The sequence below is a fragment of the Panulirus ornatus genome, chromosome 44 (genome assembly GCF_036320965.1).
Source record: "Panulirus ornatus isolate Po-2019 chromosome 44, ASM3632096v1, whole genome shotgun sequence".
Taxonomy (NCBI): Eukaryota; Metazoa; Arthropoda; class Malacostraca; order Decapoda; family Palinuridae; genus Panulirus; species Panulirus ornatus.
Genome location: NC_092267.1, coordinates 11,877,501 through 11,897,500, shown reverse-complemented (window position 1 = coordinate 11,897,500; position 20,000 = coordinate 11,877,501). Strand labels below are relative to the sequence as shown.

At 44.4% G+C, this 20,000-nt stretch overlaps 3 long non-coding RNA genes across 3 annotated transcripts; 1 reads left to right on the top strand and 2 right to left on the bottom strand.

Annotated features, from left to right (window-relative positions):
* Positions 1-1,393: 1,393 nt before the first annotated feature.
* Positions 1,394-6,899, bottom strand: LOC139762811 (uncharacterized). Its single transcript, XR_011715844.1, has 3 exons — positions 6,748-6,899; positions 5,962-6,082; positions 1,394-1,715 (listed from the first exon to the last, which is right to left on the bottom strand). It is a non-coding gene; the product is annotated as an uncharacterized lncRNA (long non-coding RNA).
* A 2,251-nt stretch (positions 6,900-9,150) lies between these two features.
* On the bottom strand, positions 9,151-15,870 carry LOC139762745 (uncharacterized). Its single transcript, XR_011715825.1, has 2 exons — positions 13,959-15,870; positions 9,151-9,480 (listed from the first exon to the last, which is right to left on the bottom strand). It is a non-coding gene; the product is annotated as an uncharacterized lncRNA (long non-coding RNA).
* Positions 15,871-16,837: 967 nt separating this feature from the next.
* Positions 16,838-17,408, top strand: LOC139762746 (uncharacterized). Its single transcript, XR_011715826.1, has 2 exons — positions 16,838-16,975; positions 17,056-17,408. It is a non-coding gene; the product is annotated as an uncharacterized lncRNA (long non-coding RNA).
* Positions 17,409-20,000: the final 2,592 nt, after the last annotated feature.

Below are 20,000 nucleotides of genomic sequence, written 5' to 3'. Positions count from 1 at the left end.
CAAATTGGAGGTGGAAAGATGGAGTGAAAAAGATTTTGTGTGATCGGGGCCTGAACATGCAGGAGGGTGAAAGGAGGGCAAGGAATAGAGTGAATTGGAGCGATGTGGTATACCGGGGCTGACGTGCTGTCAGTGGATTGAATCAAGGCATGTGAAGCGTCTGGGGTAAACCATGGAAAGCTGTGTAGGTATGTATATTTGCGTGTGTGGACGTATGTATATACATGTGTATATACATAGAAGCAGTTTCTCACTGCTTCTAACAACTTTCCTCCCACACCATATATTCTTAATACCTTCCACAGAGCATCTCTATCAACTCTATCATATGCCTTCTTCAGATCCATAAATGCTACATACAAATCCATTTGCTTTTCTAGGTATTTCTCACATACATTCTTCAAAGCAAACACCTGATCCACACATCCTCTACCACTTCTGAAATCACACTGCTCTTCCCCAATCTGATGCTCTGTACAAGCCTTCACCCTCTCAATCAATACCCTCCCATATAATTTACCAGGAATACTCAACAAACTTATACCTCTGTAATTTGAGCACTCACTCTTATCCCCTTTGCCTTTGTACAATGGCACTATGCACGCATTCCGCCAATCCTCAGGCACCTCACCATGAGTCATACATACATTGAATAACCTTACCAACCAGTCAACAATACAGTCACCCCCTTTTTTAATAAATTCCACTGCAATACCATCCAAACCTGCTGCCTTGCCGGCTTTCATCTTCCGCAAAGCTTTCACTACCTCATCTCTGTTTACCAAATCATTTTCCCTAACCCTCTCACTTTGCACTGATCCATCACTGATTCCCTAAATACATCCCATTCCTCCCCCACTCCCCTTACTTCCATTGTTCTCACCTTTTTCCATTCTGTACTCAGTCTCTCCTGGTACTTCCTCACACAAGTCTCCTTCCCAAGCTCACTTACTCTCACCACCCTCTTCACCCCAACATACACTCTTTTTTTCTGAAAACCCATACAAATCTTCACCTTAGCCTCCACAAGATAATGATCAGACATCCCTCCAGTTGCACCTCTCATCACATTAACATCCAAAAGTCTCTCTTTCGCGCGCCTGTCAATTAACACGTAATCCAATATATATATATATATATATATATATATATATATATATATATATATATATATATATATATATATATATATGTATATAAGACAAGAATCATCTCGTCTGATGATGTAATATGACTGAAAGACATCAAGTAATCAAGGCTGTAATGATATGTTACAGAAGTTGTTGAGAGTGCAATCCTGTTACAAGCAAACTACCGGTATATATTCGCTTTGATTTTGAGTAGCGAGGGAAAGAACTTTAGTGCTTGGAGGAATGGGTAGAAAGAAGTCAGATGAAGTTTGTATTATATTTGGGATTCCTGTAGATTCATACTTTACAATCAAGCGAAGCAAAAACAGATGCATATTAGTGTAGTTTGGAGAATAAGTACAGGAAAACGTAGATAGACCTAAGAGGTCACATGAAGTGTAAAGTGACATCATTGATGCCATCTGGGCTTCAAGGCTCAGGAAGAAGGTCGAGTGGCTCGGGTAGCGTTGGGTCCCAGGCACAGGAGCCAGGCTTCCACCGGTTCGCTGATACAGTGTAGCAGTTCATCCCTGGGGCACATCTGCCAAAGATGAACCAGGGACCACCACACTCCTCCATGAGACCCTGTAGGAGACAGAACCCGCACAGGGCTTGGATCAGGGATGTGAAGGCATCAACATTAAAGATAAGGTATCGTTGACATTAGATATAAGGTATCATTAACATTAGAGATAAGGTATCATTAACATTAGAGATAAGATATCATCCCTTTTTTTATAAATTCTACTGCAATACCATCCAAACTCGCCGCTTAGCCGGATTTCATCTTCCGCAAAGCTTTCACTACCTATATCTGCCACTCTATCATTAAACACATTCAACAGACCTTTAAAATACTCACTCCATTTCCTTCTCACTTCATCACTATCTGTTACTACTTCCCACTTCCCCCCTTCACCGATGTTCCCATTTGTTCACATGTCTTACGCACGTTATTTACCTCCTAGTAAGTTGCTAGAAGCATTGAAAAGTTTCTCCAAGGATATAAAGCATGTGTACGAGTAGGAAGAGAGGAGAGTGATTGGTTCCCAGTGAATGTCGGTCTGCGGCAGAGATGAGTGATGTCCCCATGGCTGTTTAATTTGTTTATGGATGGGGTGATGGGGGGGGGGGGGAGGTTAAATGCAAGAGTTTTGGAGAGAGGGGTGAGTATGCAGTCTGTTGGAGATGTGAGGGCCTGGGAAGTGAATCATTTGTTGTTCGCTGATGATACAGCTCTATTGGCTGATTCGAGTGAGAAACTGCAGAAGTTGGTGACTGAGTGTGGAAAAGAGTGTGAAAGGGGAAAGTTGAGAGTAAATGTGAATAAGAGCAAGGTTATTAGGTTCAGTAGGTTTGAGGGGCAGGTTGATTGGGAGGTAAGTTTGAATGGAGAAAGTGAAGTGTTTTAGGTATCTGGAAGTGGACTTAGCAGCGGATGGAGCCATGGAAGCGGAAGTGAGTCACAGGGTGGGGGAGGGACGAAGGTTCTGGGAGCAATGAAGAATGTGTGGAAGGCGAGAACGTTATCTTGGAGAGCAAAAATGGGTATGTTTGAAGGAATAGTAGTTCCAACAATGTTATATGGTTGCGAGTCATGGGCTATGAATAGGGTTGTACAGAGGAGGGTGGGTGTGTTGGAAATGAAATGTTTAAGGACAGTATGTGGTGTGAGGTGGTTTGATCGAGTAAGTAATGAAAGGGTGAGAGAGATGTGTGGAAATATAAAGAGTGTGGTTGAGAGAGCAGAAGAGGGTGTGTAGAAATGGTTTGGACATATGGAGAGAATGAGCTAGGAAAGATTGACATAGAGGATATATGTGTCAGATGCGGAGGGAAAAAGGAGAAGCGGGAGACCAAATTGGAGGTGGAAGGATGGAGTGAAAAAGATTTTGAGCGATCGGGGCCTGAACATACAAGAGGGTGAGGGGCGTGCAAGAAATAGAGTGAATTGGAACGATATTGGGGTCGACATGCTGTCAATGGAATGAACCAGGGCATGTGAAACGCCTGAGGTAAACCATGGAAAGGTCTGTGGGGCCCGGATGTGGATAGGTAGGTGTGGTTTTGGTGCATTGCACATGACAGCTAGAGACTGAGTGTGAACGAATGTGGCCTTTTTTGTCTGTTTTCCTGGCGCTACCTCGCTGAAGCAGGGGGTAGCGATGCTGTTTCCTGTGGGGCGGGGTAGCGCCAGGAATGGATTGAAGGCAAGCAAGTATGAATATGTGCGTGTGTGGGCATATATATATATATATATATATATATATATATATATATATATATATATATATATATATATATATATATATATATATATATATATATATATATATATCAAATTTATTAAAAAAGGGGGTGACTGTATTGTTGACTGGTTGGTAAGGTTATTTAATGTATGTATGACTCATGGTGAGGTGCCTAAGGATTGGCGGAATGTGTGCATAGTGCCATTGTACAAAGGCAAAGGGGATAAGAGTGAGTGCTCAAATTACAGAGGTATAAGTTTGTTGAGTATTCCTGGTAAATTATATGGGAGGGTATTGATTGAGAGGGTGAAGGCATGTACAGAGCATCAGATTGGGGAAGAGCAGTGTGGTTTCAGAAGTGGTAGAGGATGTGTAGATCAGGTGTTTGCTTTGAAGAATGTATGTGAGAAATACTAAGAAAAACAAATGGATTTGTATGTAGCATTTATGGATCTGGAGAAGGCATATGATAGAGTTGACAGAGATGCTCTGTGGAAGGTATTAAGAATATATGGTGTGGGAGGAAAGTTGTTAGAAGCAGTGAAAAGTTTTTATCGAGGATGTAAGGCATGTGTACGTGTAGGAAGAGAGGAAAGTGATTGGTTCTCAGTGAATGTAGGTTTGCGGCAGGGGTGTGTGATGTCTCCATGGTTGTTTAATTTGTTTATGGATGGGGTTGTTAGGGAGGTAAATGCAAGAGTTTTGGAAAGAGGGGCAAGTATGAAGTCAGTTGGGGATGAGAGAGCTTGGGAAGTGAGTCAGTTGTTGTTCGCTGATGATACAGCGCTGGTGGCTGATTCATGTGAGAAACTGCAGAAGCTGGTGACTGAGTTTGGTAAAGTGTGTGGAAGAAGAAAGTTAAGAGTAAATGTGAATAAGAGCAAGGTTATTAGGTACAGTAGGGTTGAGGGTCAAGTCAATTGGGAGGTGAGTTTGAATGGAGAAAAACTGGAGGAAGTGAAGTGTTTTAGATATCTGGGAGTGGATCTGGCAGCGGATGGAACCATGGAAGCGGAAGTGGATCATAGGGTGGGGGAGGGGGCGAAAATTCTGGGGGCCTTGAAGAATGTGTGGAAGTCGAGAACATTATCTCGGAAAGCAAAAATGGGTATGTTTGAAGGAATAGTGGTTCCAACAATGTTGTATGGTTGCGAGGCGTGGGCTATGGATAGAGTTGTGCGCAGGAGGATGGATGTGCTGGAAATGAGATGTTTGAGGACAATGTGTGGTGTGAGGTGGTTTGATCGAGTGAGTAACGTAAGGGTAAGAGAGATGTGTGGAAATAAAAAGAGCGTGGTTGAGAGAGCAGAAGAGGGTGTTTTGAAGTGGTTTGGGCACATGGAGAGAATGAGTGAGGAAAGATTGACCAAGAGGATATATGTGTCGGAGGTGGAGGGAACGAGGAGAAGAGGGAGACCAAATTGGAGGTGGAAAGATGGAGTGAAAAAGATTTTGTGTGATCGGGGCCTGAACATGCAGGAGGGTGAAAGGAGGGCAAGGAATAGAGTGAATTGGAGCGATGTTGTATACCGGGGTTGACGTGCTGTCAGTGGATTGAATCAAGGCATGTGAAGCGTCTGGGGTAAACCATGGAAAGCTGTGTAGGTATGTATATTTGCGTGTGTGGACGTATGTATATACATGTGTATGGGGGGGGTTGGGCCATTTCTTTCTTCTGTTTCCTTGCGCTACCTCGCAAACGCGGGAGACAGCGACAAAGTATAATAATAATAAATATATATATATATATATATATATATATATATATATATATATATATATATATATAAATGTGTGTTTGTGTGTGTGTGTGAGTGGATGGGTCATTCTTCGTCTGTTTTCTGGTGCTACCTCGCTGACGCGGGTCTTCCTAGGGTGATCATTGTGATCAGGTCTCCCCTGGGTGTGATCAGGTCTCCCCTGGGTGGTCATTGTGATCAGGTCTCCCCTGGGTGTGATCAGGTCTCCCCTGGGTGGTCATTGTGATCAGGTCTCCCCTGGGTGGTCATTGTGATCAGGTCTCCCCTGGGTGTGATCAGGTCTCCCCTGGGTGTGATCAGGTCTCCCCTGGGTGTGATCAGGTCTCCCCTGGGTGATCATTGTGATCAGGTCTCCCCTGGGTGGTCACTGTGATCAGGTCTCCCCTGGGTGATCATTGTGATCAGGTCTCCCCTGGGTGATCATTGTGATCAGGTCTCCCCTGGGTGTGATCAGGTCTCCCCTGGGTGATCATTGTGATCAGGTCTCCCCTGGGTGTGATCAGGTCTCCCCTGGGTGATCATTGTGATCAGGTCTCCCCTGGGTGGTCACTGTGATCAGGTCTCCCCTGGGTGATCATTGTGATCAGGTCTCCCCTGGGTGGTCACTGTGATCATAATGGTTAAGTCATAATTCCGAAGCATCAGTTGGCCAGTGATGGTTGTGATGCTAATGGTCTTGACTGATATACCAGAGGGTTCGTGTGTCCTTGAGAAGTGTAATACAGAAATGGGAGAGGAAGTGATCCTCTTGTAATCATGATTCAAGATGTGATTCTTCTATAGTCAAGAGTGAGGATGTGATCCTGCTGGAGTGTGAGGTACCTTGGCACAGGCGGGGCAGCAGTCACACATGCCCTTCACTACTCCCCACGTGCAGTTGTCCGGGGTGATGGCATCCTCACAGGGGTTCCGGTGGCAGGGCAGACAAACCATACACCACACGCTGCAGGAGAAGGGTTCCAGTCACTCACATGGTTACGGTCAGGAATGGATTGGTCATATTTTCTAGATTTATATATACAGATAAGTTACGCTTTTTTACTTTAGAACTTTCTGCTTTCCTGTGTTAGATTTAACGTCAAGTCTCGCCACACTAGTCTAATCCTTAATCCACATTGATCCTCCATCATCTACCGGGAAAAGATAGCTGGAACCAACGACTCAGTGTTCAAGGAGGAACTAAATCATCAACAACATGTTAAGACAACAGCTGGAGTCACCATCTCGAGAGTAAGACTGTAACTACAAACACCAGGTCAGTCAGAAACACAGCCAGCCCGGCCAACACCTGCACTCACACAGGGAGACACTATCCGAACGCCACTTGGCCTCGGTGCACAGTCCCCACAGTGAAAGACGCAGCCGCACCTCCCCACTAGTATGTGACACAGTAAGGACACAGCTTCACCTCCCCACTAGTATGTGCCACAGTAGGGACATAGCTTCACCTCTCCACTAGTGTGAGACACAGTAGGGACATAGCTTCACCTCCCCACTAGTATGTGACACAGTAGGGACACAGCCTCAACTCCCCACTAGTGTGAGACACAGTAGGGACACGGCCTCACTTCTCCACTAGTGTGAAACACAGTAGGGACACAGCCTCACCTCCCCAGTAGTGTGAGACACAGGCACAGGTTAAGTAGCCTTCCGCTTGTCATCCTCGGTCCGTAGTCTATCTCACACTGGTGGAGGAGGTGGAGGAGGAAGTGGACGCACTCGTGTCCTGGGCAGAACTTGTTGCTTGGTGGGGCAGGGGGATGGGGGGGGGGGATCCTTCCCTCCACCTCCTGCCCCTACCTTCCAGGATGCTTGTCGAAGGACGGCCATTGGTTGGGTACGGGACAGGGACTGGGTGGGTCGTGGGCGGAGACTTGGTTTCAGGCTGGTTAGTCAAGGTCCCAGTACAGAGGAGGGCCCGTCCAGGCAGGCTGCGTCGTGCACCGTTAGGGCTCAGGTATGGCAGGTGTGGAGACCAGACAACTTGTATATTCCAGCTGGGGTGAGGACCATCTTGGCTATATCAACGTTAATCTGAATTTGTGGTTGTTCTGGTGAGTGTTGAGGACAGGTTGGGATGTAATAACACCGTCACAGTCAAGAGGATTTCAAGTTTTTATTTCCTAGACGTTGAACTGCCTACAGCTATTGGAGAACTTTTGACATTAATATTTACGATCTGGGATCTGGGCAATATACCATCGTCCTTACATATATATACGAACAGCCCCACACACCTGCTTGACCATTAGACTCTACCTCCACGTTCTGTACCACTTGTATGAACTCCAATTATGGATAAATCTGGCAAGACACCAGCGCAAATAGTGGGCATGTTTATGAATATTGATAACCTTTGTTGTAGAAAAAGGTCAACATACCAAAACGCCCACACATGCTCTCTTGTTCGGAGGGTCAACATACATAGACAGCCCCACATGCCCATCTGTCCAGTAAGGTCAACATACCTAGATGATATCACATGCTCTCTTGAACCGTAAGTTCAGCATACTTAGATGAATCCACAAGTTTTCTGGTCTAGCGAGGTCAACATACTTAGACGTCCACACATGCTCTCTTGTCCAGGAAATCAGATATACAGAAGACACAACACGTTCCTTTTTCCAGTTCACCAGAATACCTTATCGACCCCACATGTTCACTTGAACAGTAAGATCAAAGTACCTAGAAGACTTCTACTTGCTCTCTTGAACAATAAGGACAACGTAACCCCACATGCCCTTTTGAACAGTAGGAAACACATACCAAGGCGGTCCCACATATTCTTATGAACAGGAAAGTCAACATACCAAGATAACCTTACATGCTCTCTTGTCTAGTAAGGTTATCATACCTAGATGACCCCACATGCTTTCTTCTCTTCTAAGGTCAACATACTTAGAAGACCCCACATACCCTCTTGAACAGTAAGGTCACCAAACCTAGACGACCCTACATGCTCTTTTGAACATTGAGTTCCAAGTAACATACTGCCCATAACTACTGCCTATAACCTACTGCCCATAACTACTGCCTATAACCTACTGCCCATAACTACTGCCTATAACCTACTGCCCATAACTACTGCCTATAACCTACTGCCCATAACTACTGCCTATAACCTACTGCTCATAACTACTGCCTATAACCTACTGCCCATAACTACTGCCTGTAACCTGCAGCCCATAACTACCTGTAACCTACTGCCCATAACTGCTGCCTATAACCTACTGCCCATAACTACTGCCTTTAACCTACTGTCCATAACTGCTGCCTGTAACCTACTGCCCATAACTACTGCCTATAACCTACTGCCCATAACTACTGCCTATAACCTACTGCCCATAACTACTGCCTATAACCTACTGCCCATAACTACTGCCTATAACCTACTGCCCATAACTACTGCCTGTAACCTGCAGCCCATAACTACCTGTAACCTACTGCCCATAACTGCTGCCTGTAACCTACTGCCCATAACTGCTGCCTGTAACCTGCAGCCCATAACTACCTGTAACCCACTGCCCATAACTGCTGCCTGTAACCTACTGCCCATAACTGCTGCCTGTAACCTACTGCCCATAACTACTGCCTGTAACCTGCAGCCCATAACTACCTGTAACCCACTGCCCATAACTGCTGCCTGTAACCTACTGCCCATAACTGCTGCCTGTAACCTACTGCCCATAACTACTGTCTATAACCTACTGCTCATAACTACTGCCTATAACCTACTGCCCATAACTACTGCCTGTAACCTGCAGCCCATAACTACCTGTAACCTACTGCCCATAACTACTGCCTGTAACCTACTGCACGGTACGGTGACTTCAGTAGTTCAAGTCACTGTTTTCAATATTCATTTCACTCCAGGTGTATACACACTACAGGTATATACACACTACAGGTATATACACACTTCTAACATTAGTTTATCAAATGTCAATGAAAATTATGTGCTGTTCCACCCAAGATCAAAGCGTTTCTTGACAGGAAAAAATAAAAATAGGATTGGTAACCAGATGTTTATAATGAACACTAGAATGTGGCCATCTCTTTATAGTGACCAGCTGTATGTATCATTATGTAGTAGTTGTCATTACAGATCTGTCATCTTGGAGTCTGTGACAGGTGGTTCTGTTCCTTACATCTCAGGTCTACCATCTGTAACAGGTCGCTGTTCTGCCAGTCTTAGGTGTACCAGCTTGGCTGTTGGTTGGTGGCTAGTTAACCGTAGACCCTGACACACACTCTTTCGTATTTAGAACTTGCTTGACAAGTGAGGTCTCTCCCGCACTTCCCGTGGATATTCCATACACCTCCACATTTCTCACCGGGACCCTGTGGACAATACAGGAGGTTAGATCAACAATGTATTAAACACACACACACACACACACACACACACAACACACACACACACACACACACACACACACAACACACACACACACACACAACACACACACACACACACACAAGGGTAATCGACATGAGACTGAGCTTACTTTTCCCACAATCAGTGAGTTTGTCCAAGGCCTTCATGCAGGTTTTAGTGCCAAGTATCTCAGAAACCACCGCATCTGCCCCAGTTATACACAAAACCTTCTACAAATCACTTGTATAAGATGATGATCTACTATCATTCATCAGGACACTACAATGAGGAACGTGTCTCACCTGGCCATCATGAGACACATACAATGAGGAACGTGTCTCACCTGGCCACCATGAGACACATACAATGAGGAACGTGTCTCACCTGGCCACCATGAGACACATACAATGAGGAACGTGTCTCACCTGGCCATCATGAGACACATACAATGAGGAACGTGTCTCACCTGGCCACCATGAGACACATACAATGAGGAACGTGTCTCACCTGGCCACCATGAGACACATACAATGAGGAACGTGTCTCACCTGGCCACCATGAGACACATACAATGAGGAACGTGTCTCACCTGGCCATCATGAGACACATACAATGAGGAACGTGTCTCACCTGGCCATCATGAGACACATACAATGAGGAACGTGTCTCACCTGGCCACCATGAGACACATACAATGAGGAACGTGTCTCACCTGGCCATCATGAGACACATACAATGAGGAACGTGTCTCACCTGGCCACCATGAGACACATACAATGAGGAACGTGTCTCACCTGGCCATCATGAGACACATACAATGAGGAACGTGTCTCACCTGGCCATCATGAGACACATACAATGAGGAACGTGTCTCACCTGGCCACCATGAGACACATACAATGAGGAACGTGTCTCACCTGGCCATCATGAGACACATACAATGAGGAACGTGTCTCACCTGGCCATCATGAGACACATACAATGAGGAACGTGTCTCACCTGGCCATCATGAGACACATACAATGAGGAACGTGTCTCACCTGGCCACCATGAGACACATACAATGAGGAACGTGTCTCACCTGGCCATCATGAGACACATACAATGAGGAACGTGTCTCACCTGGCCATCATGAGACACATACAATGAGGAACGTGTCTCACCTGGCCATCATGAGACACATACAATGAGGAACGTGTCTCACCTGGCCATCATGAGACACATACAATGAGGAACGTGTCTCACCTGGCCATCATGAGACACATACAATGAGGAACGTGTCTCACCTGGCCATCATGAGACACATACAATGAGGAACGTGTCTCACCTGGCCACCATGAGACACATACAATGAGGAACGTGTCTCACCTGGCCACCATGAGACACATACAATGAGGAACGTGTCTCACCTGGCCACCATGAGACACATACAATGAGGAACGTGTCTCACCTGGCCATCATGAGACACATACAATGAGGAACGTGTCTCACCTGGCCATCATGAGACACATACAATGAGGAACGTGTCTCACCTGGCCATCATGAGACACATACAATGAGGAACGTGTCTCACCTGGCCATCATGAGACACATACAATGAGGAACGTGTCTCACCTGGCCATCATGAGACACATACAATGAGGAACGTGTCTCACCTGGCCACCATGAGACACATACAATGAGGAACGTGTCTCACCTGGCCACCATGAGACACATACAATGAGGAACGTGTCTCACTGGCCATCATGAGACACATACAATGAGGAACGTGTCTCACCTGGCCACCATGAGACACATACAATGAGGAACGTGTCTCACCTGGCCATCATGAGACACATACAATGAGGAACGTGTCTCACCTGGCCACCATGAGACACATACAATGAGGAACGTGTCTCACCTGGCCATCATGAGACACATACAATGAGGAACGTGTCTCACCTGGCCACCATGAGACACATACAATGAGGAACGTGTCTCACCTGGCCACCATGAGACACATACAATGAGGAACGTGTCTCACCTGGCCATCATGAGACACATACAATGAGGAACGTGTCTCACCTGGCCACCATGAGACACATACAATGAGGAACGTGTCTCACCTGGCCACCATGAGACACATACAATGAGGAACGTGTCTCACCTGGCCATCATGAGACACATACAATGAGGAACGTGTCTCACCTGGCCACCATGAGACACATACAATGAGGAACGTGTCTCACCTGGCCATCATGAGACACATACAATGAGGAACGTGTCTCACCTGGCCACCATGAGACACATACAATGAGGAACGTGTCTCACCTGGCCATCATGAGACACATACAATGAGGAACGTGTCTCACCTGGCCATCATGAGACACATACAATGAGGAACGTGTCTCACCTGGCCATCATGAGACACATACAATGAGGAACGTGTCTCACCTGGCCATCATGAGACACATACAATGAGGAACGTGTCTCACCTGGCCATCATGAGACACATACAATGAGGAACGTGTCTCACCTGGCCACCATGAGACACATACAATGAGGAACGTGTCTCACCTGGCCATCATGAGACACATACAATGAGGAACGTGTCTCACCTGGCCATCATGAGACACATACAATGAGGAACGTGTCTCACCTGGCCACCATGAGACACATACAATGAGGAACGTGTCTCACCTGGCCACCATGAGACACATACAATGAGGAACGTGTCTCACCTGGCCACCATGAGACACATACAATGAGGAACGTGTCTCACCTGGCCATCATGAGACACATACAATGAGGAACGTGTCTCACCTGGCCACCATGAGACACATACAATGAGGAACGTGTCTCACTGGCCATCATGAGACACATACAATGAGGAACGTGTCTCACCTGGCCACCATGAGACACATACAATGAGGAACGTGTCTCACCTGGCCATCATGAGACACATACAATGAGGAACGTGTCTCACCTGGCCATCATGAGACACATACAATGAGGAACGTGTCTCACCTGGCCATCATGAGACACATACAATGAGGAACGTGTCTCACCTGGCCATCATGAGACACATACAATGAGGAACGTGTCTCACCTGGCCACCATGAGACACATACAATGAGGAACGTGTCTCACCTGGCCACCATGAGACACATACAATGAGGAACGTGTCTCACCTGGCCACCATGAGACACATACAATGAGGAACGTGTCTCACCTGGCCATCATGAGACACATACAATGAGGAACGTGTCTCACCTGGCCATCATGAGACACATACAATGAGGAACGTGTCTCACCTGGCCATCATGAGACACATACAATGAGGAACGTGTCTCACCTGGCCATCATGAGACACATACAATGAGGAACGTGTCTCACCTGGCCATCATGAGACACATACAATGAGGAACGTGTCTCACCTGGCCATCATGAGACACATACAATGAGGAACGTGTCTCACCTGGCCATCATGAGACACATACAATGAGGAACGTGTCTCACCTGGCCATCATGAGACACATACAATGAGGAACGTGTCTCACCTGGCCATCATGAGACACATACAATGAGGAACGTGTCTCACCTGGCCATCATGAGACACATACAATGAGGAACGTGTCTCACCTGGCCATCATGAGACACATACAATGAGGAACGTGTCTCACCTGGCCATCATGAGACACATACAATGAGGAACGTGTCTCACCTGGCCATCATGAGACACATACAATGAGGAACGTGTCTCACCTGGCCATCATGAGACACATACAATGAGGAACGTGTCTCACCTGGCCATCATGAGACACATACAATGAGGAACGTGTCTCACCTGGCCATCATGAGACACATACAATGAGGAACGTGTCTCACCTGGCCATCATGAGAAGCATACAATAAGGAACGTGTCTCACCTGGCCACCATGAGACACATACAATGAGGAACGTGTCTCACCTGGCCATCATGAGACACATACAATGAGGAACGTGTCTCACCTGGCCACCATGAGACACATACAATAAGGAACGTGTCTCACCTGGCCACCATGAGACACATACAATGAGGAACGTGTCTCATCTGGCCACCATGAGACACATACAATGAGGAACGTGTCTCACCTGGCCACCATGAGACACATACAATGAGGAACGTGTCTCATCTGGCCACCATGAGACACATACAGTGAGGAACGTGTCTCATCTGGCCATCATGAGACACATACAATGAGGAACGTGTCTCACCTGGCCATCATGAGACACATACAGTGAGGAACGTGTCTCACCTGGCCATCATGAGAAGCATACAATAAGGACTGTGTCTCACCTGGCCATCATGAGGCAGGCAGTAAGGAACATGTCCCATTTGGACACCATGAGACACACACAGTAAGGAACATATTATTTGGCCACAATGAGACACACACACACAGCGAGTAACATGTTTCACCTGGTCACCACGAGACAGAGTAAAGGGAGCAGAAGCAGCTGGGTGTTCATCGTGTGGTTAGCAGTCGTCAATCCTTCACCAGACGTCGGGTGACACTAGCACCTCTGTTGTTGTCGTCTCTATATATATACCAAGCAAAGCATAACTGGGCACCATTACAGTAAAGTTGAAAACCTTAGTATTAGGTGTGCGTAGTTAGTCTTCTGCTGTTCCACGAAATGTCCATGTTGGCACTGTGTCCTACTCTAGGAATATCGTTTAGGGGTTCCCCGCACTGTTTGGACCCTAGTCACGCTCGCTCCCTCCTGTGTTTGTATCTTCACGAAATGTTTGGAACTTGTTGTAAAAACGTTCTTGTATGATCAGGTGAAACACTGTATAGATGTCTTACAATATGCAGGTAGGGAGAGAAGCTCTAACTGCGCTATTCAGTTTGATCAGTTTTGTCTAAATATATACACGATGATGAGCTGCGTCAGCACCTGTTATGTTCTGGTAAATAAGATCTTACGTAACTATGTTTTTCTGTGTTCCAAAGGTAATGGGATTCCCTTCCCTTGTGATACTGCGTCGGTAGGAAGCCAACACCATCGGGATTTCCAACCACCACATACTACATATAATAGTTTCTCTTGACTAAAGAATCTTAAACTCTCGTGAAGTCACTCGTTAAAATGACGTCAAACGTTTTCTCTTTATACCACAGAGAAGTAAAAGTTTCCCGGTGTCATGTGTACAGTGGCCGTCAAGAGCCGTGAAGCTGCCTTTGAACCAGTGTCCATCTCGGCTGATATACACACAGGGGAAACCCAGTGTACATCATGGGCTGGGAAGGTGTTTTTCATTTGTAGTTGTAGAAAGTTTTGCCTGAGCCACCTTGATGCCACTAGTAGTTTCATCATTGGTGAAGCAAGTCACACGGGTGTTCCACAACGATATGTCATTTAAGTGTATGAGAGAAAAGGACGATATTCTAATTACTGGATAAGAATATACCTGGTAATTCTAGGTAAGGATCTTGTAAGTCAAATGAAGATGACATTCATAATCTTGAGGTTGGAGAAAGGTTTGGAACAAGTGACGACTGGCAAGTCACTTTTGAGTTAACTTTAAACCTTCCTTGTAACGCTAGTCAACATGAAAGTCTTGAGAAAATACCAGGTTAGGAACTACAGATTCAGTCATCATGGTATCGCTCATGCAGGCAAATCTGGGATGATGTCCTTCATAAAAACGATTTAGGCGTACCTTGGAGAATGTGAGTGCGTACTAGATGGTCATCGTACCAGATGGTCTTCGTACCAGATGGTCTTCGAACTAGATGGTCTTCTTTCCAAAATGAAGCCGAAGTGGAGGATAACGACATGATAAAGCATAACAAGTAGCACATACGTAACTCAGAAATCTAACCTAACCAACATGATAGTATAAAATGAACATCGTTTGCTGAAAACAGCAAAAGAAACATTAAAGTTTTATAATTTTGTTAGGAGTCAAGGTCATTACCCAGTCAATTGGTCTACTATATAGGGAAAAATTGTGACTTGGTACACGATAACGAAGCCTTGGCGAAGATTTCAAATGATCATTTTTGCATCTGTATTAACAACAGAAGATATACCTCCGAAGCAATTGTCATTGCTAAAAGGATAAACGTTATACAAAATTTTGAAGACATTCTGTCAGCCCTAAGTGGAATGAAAGCAAAGAAAACGGCAGGCACATTTAAGTTTTATCAGGGAGCAATGAAAGAGGCGAAAATTCAGATAGACACTTAACTGCTGTGGCTACGATAAATATTCCAGAAGAACGGAAGTCTGCCAATGTATCGTATATATTCAAGATTGGTATTAAATCACTGCCATCATTTGGGATAGGATTGTAAACCATTTAGATAACTACCACATGAGCATCTATAATATCGCTCATGTCTGTCAAATCTGCTTGATTTCGTTTATAGAATCATCAACATGGACGATGAATTAAGTACAAAAGTGCATGTCATATATTCAGATTTTCAAAAAGCATTCGATAAAGTTCACATCAAAGATTAGTAACAAAGTTTATTCACATGGTTATAGATAGGGTTGTACTTTCATGGTTATAGATAGGGTTGTACTTTCATGGTTATAGATAGGGTTGTACTTTCATGGTTATAGATAGGGTTGTATTTTCATGGTTATAGATAGGGTTGTATTTTCATGGTTCGAGAATTGGCCCTAATCCAGCAGAGGTCTGCATGGTTTGGAATCCCGGTCATGGCTGTCACCCCACACCCATCCTAGGGTTGTCATCCTCACCACAGAACTGATCAAACAGTGGCTACCTAGCGTGTGTGTGTGTGTGTGTGTGTGTGTGCCAAGGTAAAGACATGGTTCATGGAAAGATTAATGTGACGGGACAAGAAGAGTTTAAAGTCTCTCTCTGTAACGTAAAACAGTAATCATGTAATTATTCTTTATTGATTAATCTGTCTATGATTTCCAAGGCAATAAAACATATCCCACGTTTAGATTAAGTGATTTATTAAGAGAGACATAGAGGTTATAAATATGATCGAATTTAGTACATATCTGGGGGTTAAGTACATGATTAATAGTAGTACTTATCTGGAGGTTTAGTACAAGTTAATCAACAATATTACATATCGGAGGGTTAAGTAACAACTTGATCAATATCAGTATTAATCTATAAGATAAGTAAGTATAACATGATCAACATTTGTACATATCTGGAGGTTATGTAAATGCATGATTAATACATGTCTGGAAGTTCGGTAAGTACAAAGCAATCAGAATTAATGCATGTGTTAATGAACACATCATAATGAACATTAGGACAAATGTGGAGGTTAGGTTAGTACATGATCAATGTTAGTACATATCTTACGGTTAGTTAGTACAACATAATCAACGTTAGTACATATCTTACGGTTAGGTTAGTACATGATCAACGTTAGTACGTATCTTACGGTTAGGTTAGTACATGATCAACGTTAGTACATATCTTACGGTTAGGTTAATACATGATCAACGTTAGTACATATCTTACGGTTAGGTTAGTACATGATCAACGTTAGTACATATCTTACGGTTAGGTTAGTACAACATTATCAATAAAAGGTGTCCAACTGAATTGATCATAAGAAAGTTTATGAATTACTAAAATATAACGTATTGTCGTTTCAAGTAATTTGAATCAAAAGGTATTCTTTTTTTTTTTTTTTTTACTGAAGTCGCATGGCAGTGTGAGCATATGCATTCTATGTTACAATTGTGAATTCACTGTATGTGTGTGTATGTATTTCTCTACTTCACCATGCTCTTCCCAGCCAGCCTGGCTATGTATTGTCACTTACGTACATCTCCAGGTCTTCTGTTCATTTACCGCTCCTCCTTGTGTCTTCTATTTTCCTACAATATACCCTATATAATATACTACATTATATTACTTCATGAAAACATAAAGTTAAGTCTTCCTAATATTCAAATTATCTTAATTATAAAAAGCCATCTTCCACTGTTGGTGATCTACATCGTTGCTTCTTGGAATACATATGGGTGTTGTCTGGAACAGGACTTCAGGATCTGAATATTGGTGTTTAGAAATGTTTTATGATGGGGGTGCAGTAGTGTGGGCTGACCAGGTGTTGAGGGTTCGCCTCACACATCTGCTGAGGTCCAAGCTTGAGTCCGTGATAGTGGCTGATTTATAGGCTTAAAGAGCTGGAACAGGAGAGAACCTGATATGTTGGTCGCTGGTGTTGAGCATCACTAAACTTAGATTAGCCAGGGTGGTGTTGTTGGCGGAGTGATGCCTCCTGGCGCATTTGTCGAACTCCGGTATCTCTCAGCCTCATCCGGCGTTAGGCACAGCCCCTGCCACCCAGTGATCCTGTTCTCTGAGATGCTGTGGCACAGCAGACCCTCAGCACACTTCCCGTGAATGTGGTAGCTCCCTCCACAAGTTTCTCCGTGGCCCTACAGAAGCAAGAAACCATTAATATGTATTTAATTACGACCTGTGTTGCATCCAGCCATATACTGTGAGGGGGACTATACTCATTATAGAAGTGTAGACGCTAGCAATATTTTGGTACCTAACTCTCTCAAAAATAAGTTTTCATTTTTTGTCTTTACTGTAAATTTGTTACGAGATGAATATATTATAGGATAAAGAAGTTAGGCACAAAGGAAAATAATGGAAGGGCATTTATTGTGAATCTTTTGTAAAATGTTTTATTTGCCAGTGTGAAATGTACCCTGGATATGAATCTTTCTTGACGAATCAACTCAATGGATAAAGTCATGCACCCAATATAAGACATTTTAAGTTGGAGATGTTTGCACTCACAAGTTGTGAGGCTACATGCATTTGACCCTCTCCTCTTGACAAAACGGTCGGCAGATTTTTCAGTGTGGAACTATTCATTGGGATTTACCATGTGCTGGGAAGGACATGTGCTGGGGACATGTGCTGGGAAGGACATGTGCTGGGGACATGTGCTGGGAAGGACATGTGCTGGGGACATGTGCTGGGAAGGACATGTGCTGGGAAGGACACGTGCTGCGCTGGGCATCAGTAACTTCTGAACTCAGGGGCAGCACTGCCGTGCTTCCCAGTGCAAGGTAGTGCAAAGTAATTGGCATGGGGGAGGTGGTGGCACAGAGGTGGTGAAGTATATGACACAGGCACAGGTGGTACAAGGGTTGGGGTAGAGACAACTCACCTTAGCACATTCGTAGCAGCAGTCACAACCTTTTTCTACCACGCCCAGACTGCAGTCATACGTGCTGGGGTCTGGGCACTTCACATCATGACAAGGAAAACACGTCAGGCCGCACACGCTGTAACACCATGAGAGAGAGAGTGTGTGTGTGCCAAGCAGCAGTAGAACGAGTCAAAAGTTCCTTACGCAACAATAAAGATAAACATAAGCAGCAACAAAACAAGAAAAACTACATAAATAACGACAGAGTCAAACAGGGTTTTAGTATCCATATCAAACAAGAAACAATAAACTCAGGCATAACGTACAGTTCCAAACAACTGAAAACAGTCAGTGGATGTGTTTGACGTAAACTATATGACCATCACTATTCATGGGAAGTGCTAGATAGTTTATGTTTACCTTCAAAGGCTAAAGTAATCAGAAGTTTGTGATTTACAAGATTTACAGAAATGTAAATAAAGTGTTAAGCGGCGGCATGAGTCAAAAGCTTCCGCTGTAATAATCACATGAAACAATTAACCTGACCCATTCCTGGGTACAGCCGTCTTCTGTGGACAGATTAACCTCCAATTTCAGACACCGTCAGCATATTATAAGTCAGTGATTGCCACTTTCGCCCCTAACAAGCAACAACCAATGATGTCTAACATTCCCATGAGGGTCGTCTTCATAAGATCCACCTTCGTGGCTTGACCTTATGCTATAAATCCGGGCATCAGTGAAGACAATCTCGAGTCAAGTTGTCAAACTGTCCTTTAGACACACAGGTTCGTGAAAGCTGCTGTCTCACAAGAGTTTTCCGTGCAACAAATCCATGACAGTATTTCATGCTCAGGTAATAGATCAACAGCCGGCAGCACACTGGTCACATTTTCCAGACGCCCAGCTAGTCTGAGCTCAGATGGAGTGCTAGCACGGTGGCTTTATTGTATGGCAGCATTTAGTGAGACCTATGGTTCTGTTAAACAAGACCAAGACGAAAAAGAAACGATTGTGAGTACGCTCTTGGTTGGCAAGATAGTAAGGTAAAAGTGTTTTATATAATTTCGTACAGGAACCATGACGGGAAGACACCCAATCATTCTAAGATTTCCATCTCATGACAAAGGCAAAGTTTCAAGAATTATCGGAGGTGGTGATGGCATACGTCCACGGCCAAGTGATGTTTGTTTACTAAAATGAAACTACTCGAGTCAAATGAAATTCCCTTCGTGGTGTGTAATTATTATTATTATTATTATTATTATTATTATTATTATTATTATTATTATTATTATTATTATTATTATTTCCAAAACTCTTGCATTTAC